Source organism: Mizuhopecten yessoensis, unplaced genomic scaffold, assembly GCF_002113885.1.
Source record: "Mizuhopecten yessoensis strain PY_sf001 unplaced genomic scaffold, ASM211388v2 scaffold10393, whole genome shotgun sequence".
Lineage (NCBI taxonomy): Eukaryota > Metazoa > Mollusca > Bivalvia > Pectinida > Pectinidae > Mizuhopecten > Mizuhopecten yessoensis.
Genome location: NW_018408524.1, coordinates 43,673 through 51,924, shown reverse-complemented (window position 1 = coordinate 51,924; position 8,252 = coordinate 43,673). Strand labels below are relative to the sequence as shown.

The following is an 8,252-nucleotide window of genomic DNA, read 5'->3' as shown; positions in this document are numbered from 1 at the left end:
TATATTTACATTTATATAGTTTGTTTTGTATAGTAACTGAAGCAAAATACATTTGAATTTCCCGCTAATCATATCAGTGACGTCAGTAAGTTCAAATTCAAGAACATCCGAACTTTGAAGAAGAAATAATATAGTCCCTGGTGTCATTGCAAACCACAAGCACATAAAAATGGTTTGACCACAAACTTAACTTTACTATTTATTTCATGTGAGTGTGTATATGTTGAAAAAATGTTAATAATCATAACTTCTGCTTGTTTAAAATTAAAGCTGTTTTTTTCGCGCAATGATATGTTACATGCATTTGGAAGTGATGCGGCGCTGAACGGACTGTATTGTATTCTCGGAAACGCTTATGTTTCCATCGACAGGAATATTACGTTATTTTCAGCAGCATATACATTCGGACATTTTTAATTAAAGTGGTCCTTTCAGTAGGTAATAACGATTCTAAGGACATTTTGTTTGAAACAGATTCCATGTCTAATCGGTCAGATTAGCATCGCTAACAGATGGCGTTCACAGGGGTTCTGTTTCGTGAAATTGAAGGATGGATGACATCACTGAAGAACGACAACATTCTAAAACCTTGTCGATACCGTCTACTTTACAAGGTTTTATAAATGCTGCATTTTAGTGTTGATATTATTTACTGATGTTATGCATAACTCAAAATCTCGAAACCGAACCCCCTGTGTGATTACGTTGACGAACTCGGTAATTTTGTATCTAGAATGGCGCTTACAATAATTTGGTGGTACCTACACATTTTATAATAAATGCATATTGTCATAATTTGTCAAGTTACTTTATTTTTTGCGATGACCTACATTGCGAAATGCTAACGAACCCAGAAAGTTATCTGACTATAGGCCTATTGATACCGAAAGTATCTGGTGGTCATGTATGTTCCTACACTGACCGAATCACTGTTAATTGCAGTATACAGTCTCATATACTGACATTTGGTTTACTAACGACATATAGGCACATGCAACAAAGAATGTAAATATACGTCCTTCAGGTGTTGCAGTATGGTAAATTTAAATCATGGGAAAACCCAAGTATAACACGTACCCTTAGCGACAACAAAACAACAAGGCTTACTAATGGGCATGACACAATGGATCTTGATTATCACACAAAACAATGGGGACCATAGAACAATTTTCGTCATCAATCTACATCTTTAAATATTTGTTCGGTACATACTTTGGATTTATTATGTATTATTTCTCCCACAGTTCAAAGACANATCACAAAAAAACCAATATGCATATTTTTCTGTCAAAATCGTAATTTGGGACCATAGAACAATTTTCGTCATCAACCTGTATCTTTGGAAGTCCTGCGTTGTAAGTTTTGTACGTAAGCCGTCGAAATTTAAAACGATAGTGCAGAACGTATACCGGAACAACAACTGCTAAATGTAAACACCATAGGATTCGGAAGCAGCTACGTAAGTGTTAAGACCAGTAAGGTTTATCTTATAGCTTAGTCGGATGCCGACGCTGTAGACCATGATGTAACATAAGAACGGGAATGAAAAAGAAAAACAACAGGTGTGTAAATGTTTTATTTTGTAAAGACAACACATTACCATTATATCTGATTGTTTTACTAGTCCTGAGACATTCTTCAATAAATTTAGCCTAAAAAGGTAACAGCAACGTGTCGACCAGAAGTGAGTAACGGGTCATTGTCAAGGAATTGCATGTACTCTATTTTAAGATTTTGCCACTGATCTCAAAAACGACATTATCAACCAAAAACTTTAACATTCTCACAATTTCAACCTCGGCATATTTTTCCCCAATAATATATCTCAAATGTTATTCTCAGTCCGATTTTTTGCCGCATGACCTCCTTCTAGGACGAAATTCAACGTCCAACTGTCCTAAACTAAGAATCGATATAACTTTCCTTCATTGTGTACCCGCTGTAGTATCGCCACTCAAACAGCATCGTCTAAATGATCAAAGCATCGTCTCTTTATTGGCAGAAAACAATAAATAGGCTATTTGTATTCTATATTATACCAAAACCATTGAATGTGTGTCAATCCATCCTTATTCTTTATATGTATGCAATACAAAGCATACAATTGGTTCAAAAATAAAATGGACGTCCTTTATAGAGCACGCAGAACCGCCAGTTAAACTTGTTACCTGCCAGAAAGGTTCCCCCTATTCAGATCACAAAACAACATGGTAGTGCATATACGTGTTTACCAAGGCACGATGAATATTTACTTTCTAACTATTGTATTTCCTTTTGAGAGATGATTTGAAATACTGAATGCTTTGGAAGACATTAAGCCGAATATCAAATATTATTACTTTACTCCTATTTCAATAAAAAAGGGACAAACTCATTACCTTATAACATATACAAACTGTTAAATTATTTGCCCGTCAGTCTCATAAATAAACAAAGATTGATCGGAAGGTTTTACAATCGATCCCTATCCGGGGCAGTATATGTCATTATTATATCCTCAATAATATCGATAACATAAATTGTTACGTGTTGATAACGTTGACGTTAGTTTGACTCAGGAAATCACTATATTTAAGTAACAATTAGATGCGGACTATGAAATAACTGTTATATGGATATGTCGTTGAAATATTTCCCGAACATGTTTCGAGGTACTTATATACCGCTTCAACACAAGTTATTATCCGTGGCGATAGTGTCTTTGCAACCAGTCTATACATTTATCAACTCCCTGTAGAGCATACAGCCGGTGCTGCCATTTCCGCGCTAAATTGCTACAGCTAGCATTCAACAATTCCAGCACTGCCCATTACCACACTTGTTTACAGCTGAGTAGACTGGAACAAGCGGAGTAAAGTATTTTGCTCAAAGATACAACACAGTGCCGTGCCGTGTCTCGAACCCGAAACCCTTCGGTCACGAGCTCGGCGTCCTACCACTAGACTAGCGTGCCTCCTTAAATTAGCCTGAGTTAGTTTCTGAGTGAGATGGATATTTGATAACTGTAAAGTAATATACTCCCATCGAATATATAGCATTAAGTCTGAATGAGTCTCTGGTGGCATTGTTTAAAAGAAGTTAAAGAAAAATTGAGTAAGTCGTGGTGATAGGCACCTACTTAAGAAAGTAAGCTATTTCATCACTGTAATCATCAATCATTTACTTGTCATACTTTACTATGACTATTGTGAAGTTGTGAAAAGACGAACATACCGATTGCTATAATAACCATAAAATGAAATACACCTTTCAGAATCCCTTTTTCACTGCACTATCGTTGTTTTTTTTTTTTTATACCGTGAATTTATTAACAGAATAATAATAACAAGAATCACTTGAATACATCTTCAAACCTAATATACGGTTCTGTATTCATAATGTTTGTAAGAAACCACATACTAAAACGATGTGCTGGTGTCCTTTCATCCTTATTCGTTATATACACAATAACAATTTAACAAATGATTCATACAAAGAATGTAGGCCCTTTAATGAGTAAGCATAGCCACAAGGTAAAATTGTTACCTGTCAAATTCAATGTCCTTCATCCTTTTATGTGTTTTGTCATACTTGTACACAAGCAGAAGATGTGTTTCCCTCTTGTCAGGCCATACAACAGCCTGACAGTAGGTGCTAAACAATGCATGATGGGACATATTAAACATATACTTTCTAACTTTCGCATTTGTTTCCCCTGATAATTGGAAACTATACATACTTTGAGAAACATTTAATGTCATATATCCATATAGTTTTATCGATAAAACTATAATGCAATGGAAACACAAATGTATTACTCTACACCATATACCAAATTGGAAAAAGTGTGCCTCGGTAGCGCAGTATATAGCGCGTCAGTTTCATAATCACATACAAAGTGATATGAAGGTCGTGCGGTTTATCCTCACCCAGGGCATTGTATTTTCTCCTCAGTTATCAGTTATTTTAGGGACGGATACCATTTTTCATTTTAATTAAAAATCAATATCATTTTGAAATCATTATGGTAGATTTTGAACTTAAAATATACAAATGAAAACAAAAATTAAAATTTAAAATTAAAATAAATCCCAATTTGTTTGACCTGATATACAAACTCAACAGTATTTTGAACGTAAAATACAGTAATTTGTAACAGCGCAGCACATTTTTGACACAGGGACAGTACATTGTATGTATCATATATCAAGGGTCAAAGCGATTGAATACACTATAAACTAAATACATAGTGAACTCTAAGTTGTGATTACAAGAACTAAGGAAACACAAGAAGCGATAAAGCTTATTGAAACAGAAGTTTTGTAATTAAAACTTATTATGCTCAGCATGTCGCGTCTATTAGGTGATGTCTGGATGGACATATTTGTAGGTTTAAAAAAATGACAGGTTTAAAAAAATGACAATCAAATCGAAAAAAAATGTGACTTAGAAATCCAATATGAAAGACGGTCAACTTATTTTTTTCTACACCATATGGCTACTTCTTGTCCTTTAAGTACATATTCTAATGTGTTCCGAAATAGATAAAGAAAAACTTACACAAAGGAAAGAATCCTATAAAATCCCTTTATATTGCTAAAGTGTACATCTTTAAACTACAACAGATAATTTACGTTGAAACTAGTATTACCTGTAAACTGTGCCACATTTGAATCTATAAAGTAAGAGCCTACCACTGGGATCGATAGTCTACTAGAGGATACCTTCTTTTAGTGTAAAAAGGCAGATATTTGTTTATGTATGTAAGTACCTAAAGTAGGAAACCAGTCCAGTAATATGAATAACCACCAATGGTATTAAAAAAGAAATTGACAATCCGTCATCAATGCAGTTTATTGATCAGCCCTGATGCATCTATACAGAAAATCCTCAATTATCAGGTTTGGTCCAGGGAAGTAAATCGACTGTTACCAGTACATTTTATGAAGTAAGAGTTAGTTTATTATTACTGATACGATGGCGAGATGTAAGTGTTGCAAATTTAGTTTTTTGAGGTACAACATTGTTTTACTCAGATGGACTAAAACTGTTGCAATGATATCGATATTTTGCTTTGTCAAATTAAATGTTGCGATTTTATTGTCGATTTGGTTATTGCTGAAAACGTATGTATTATAAATGATCAATGTTTCTACGTATCATGTAGAAATACAGAAAATATCAAGGCACATACATTTACTATCTTTCTTCACACAAACTAAATACAACGTATACAACTGGTTCAAAGTCTCTGATCGGAATGTTCATAGTTACCAGGTGACTCTGTTACCTGTCAAACTACATTTCATTGATCCTGTATGTGGCCTGTAAGATATGTCCGAAAAGACAGTATGTTTTTACCTTGCAGTAGGCGTTGATATTTCTTTTCTTTCTATTATTATTTTACATTTTTCAGATAATTTGAAATTATGAATGGTTGCGAAAATTTAACAAATAATTCAGTACCAGCATTTACACAAATATATTTCAGTCCAATTTATATGTTTTTAAAACACATTTAACTCTGCAAGAAATACTAAAAGAATATCATGTGCCTTGGTAGCGCAGTAGGTAGCGCGTCAGTCTCATAATCACATAACACAGAGCGATCTGAAGGTCGTGAGTTCGATCCTCACCCGGGGCATTGCGTTTTTTTAAATCTACCCTTAATAATATTGTTGAATTATTTTCATAATATGTTTTACTCAGAAAATCAATATTATAAAAAAAATCATTTAGTGCATTCAATTTTGTATACGCATTCTGCGAAGTTTTCTTTAGGTGTTTATCCATAGAATGTACTAGGATATTACGAAGCGTCTTGTGCGGCTTTATGACTGTTGCTATGCCATTACAGCGATATATCCTCTGGATGGTTTCGGATATGCCCTTTATATATTGGATGACTATTTAACCTTTGGTTTTGCGCTTATCCTTAATTGGCCTTTTCTTGTTCTTCTCATTACTTTGATACTGTGTTGGGACCCGTTGTAAGGCCCATTCCAGATATGCACATGCTCTGACGGCCCTAGCGATGTGATTCTGCTCTTGTGTTTTGTCCTGTTGTTATGTGACTCCTGTATGAGATCAGCAATGTGCGTACAACGCCTAGCTGCTCGTGCAAAGGATGATGATATTTGAAGTGCAGGTATTTTCTCGTCTGGGTCTTTTTTCTATAGGCCATTACCTTTATGTTTCCGTCTTTTTTCTTTACCAGTATAGAGTGTCTAGGAAGAGCATTGTTTCGTTGGTTTCCTCCTCACATGTCAATTTGATGTTGTTAGTGGCATTTATGGTGTTGATATGTGTGGTCAAATCCTTCTGTGACCCCTTCTTGATTATCTCAAGTATGTCGTCAACATATCGTTATAATATACTTTCATTATATGGGGGCAGTGACTAATGCTTCTTGCTCCAGATGTTCCATGTAGTACTTGTACATATTTTACACCTTTGTGCGCATACGCTTTACTGGTCATTTGTCTGATGAATGTGATAGGGTACAAACCGTACTAGTCATCGACACGTCACATAGAAACTCTATTTGGTTTTGTTAAAAGAGCTAATAATTACTTGACTCAAACTATGATCTATCCTGCCCAAAACACATCAACTGATATTGGCCAAATATGTTGATATATCATAGTGTTACAAGTAAAAATCTAACGATGCTTACTTTTGAACGATATATATTGTACCTGTATACATGACCTGCTATTTCGTTGCCCGTACTTAAAGTCTGCTCTGGTCTCACTTGGTAAAATGAATATAACCTGTATCACAGATTTATATTGCTTGTCCCGTGCCTCTATAGAACAAAAAGCACTCATATAATTACTAATGAGAAGACAGGCGTTTCTTGACTCACATTATTATTTGGTTTATAAAGGGCAAACGAACTCTTAATTCCTGGGAACAGTAGGTGACTTTTTTTATTTATCGCCCGACACCCCAAACCACCCTTTAGTGGCCAACTGTACCTGTTGCTAATTGCTCCCTTCGGACAAGGACTTAGGCTATCGCTAATTATACCACATGATATATGATCGACTGTGGGAAAGTATTTGCTTTGGACAGCCGTCGAACCGAAATAGACTAGTGTCGGGCAGGTTACTCTATACCTTTTCACGTTCGATCAGGGATTCGAATCCCGGCCGCCTTGGTGAAAGGTAAGTTCGCTGGCTATACACTGCACCACCCGACCACCGCTTAAGCGAGGGGAAGATATACAAATGCATCGATACAAGTGCCTAATTCTTTAAACAAAATATTGTTTAATTCTATAACGTTACACAGATGTTACTCAAACAAAAGTTCTTATATCTAGCTATAAGTCTTTAAACAAAACAAAATGTGTTTATCAAAAAGTCAGACAAAGTCAATATGTACTACTTGGCTATCGTCTATTTAAGACTTATCAGTGGCTAAAAGAATGAAATACAAAGCAAAAAGTCATACAAAAACGATATGGAAATAAGGTAAAAATGCAAAAGAAAGGAAATCGGCTTTGTAACCCTTAATATTGTTAAATATTTGTACTTTTGGATAGAGCAGCTAAAGTGTTTATATTAGTTGTATTTCATATAAAACGTGCCAAACTATACAAAAGAAACTACAGTTTTCTATTAATTAATTTGGCAAAGCCACCACATAAAATCAAGACTCCACTTCACTAAATGGCAGTATATTATTAAACTTTTCAAAATGTATTTTAATACCTTTTTATATTGATTTTGTGAGAAATTTAAAGTCAGCATCCAATGTGTTCTTAATAATACTGATCTTGTGAGTAAAACATATAACCATAATAATTTAAGATTTAAGATTGAAAAAGAAATGCCCCAGGTGAGGATCGAACTCACGACCTTCAGATCGCTATGTGCTATGTGATTATGAGACTGACGCGCTACCTACTGCGCTACCAAGGCACATGCTACATAATAAGTAGTTGTTGCCGAGTTTAATGCGTTTTACAAACCAAGAACATTTAACCGAAATATACATTTTGTACATCCTGGTAATGATTTGTTTTGTTAAAACTTTCGTAACCATAAATGATTTCAATTTATCTGACAAATGTAAAAACTAGAGACAAACTATTTGATATGTCCCATAATGCATTGGTGAACACAGACTGCCAGGCAAAAACAGTATGTGCTTTCGTACATATATTGCAGGCCACATTAAAGGATCACGATGTAGCTTGACAGATGACAAAGTCACCTGACAACTATGATCCCTCCGATCACTGAGACTTTGCATTCGTTTTGAAT

At 34.9% G+C, this 8,252-nt stretch overlaps 2 non-coding genes across 2 annotated transcripts; one reads left to right on the top strand and one right to left on the bottom strand.

Moving 5' to 3' along the window:
* The first annotated feature begins 5,532 nt into the window (after positions 1–5,532).
* Trnam-cau lies at positions 5,533–5,623 on the top strand. Its single transcript is given in 2 exon segments — positions 5,533–5,569; positions 5,588–5,623. It is a non-coding gene; the product is annotated as a tRNA-Met (tRNA).
* Positions 5,624–7,816: 2,193 nt separating this feature from the next.
* Positions 7,817–7,907, bottom strand: Trnam-cau. The gene is given in 2 exon segments: positions 7,817–7,852; positions 7,871–7,907. It is a non-coding gene; the product is annotated as a tRNA-Met (tRNA).
* Between the last annotated feature and the right edge of the window lie 345 nt (positions 7,908–8,252).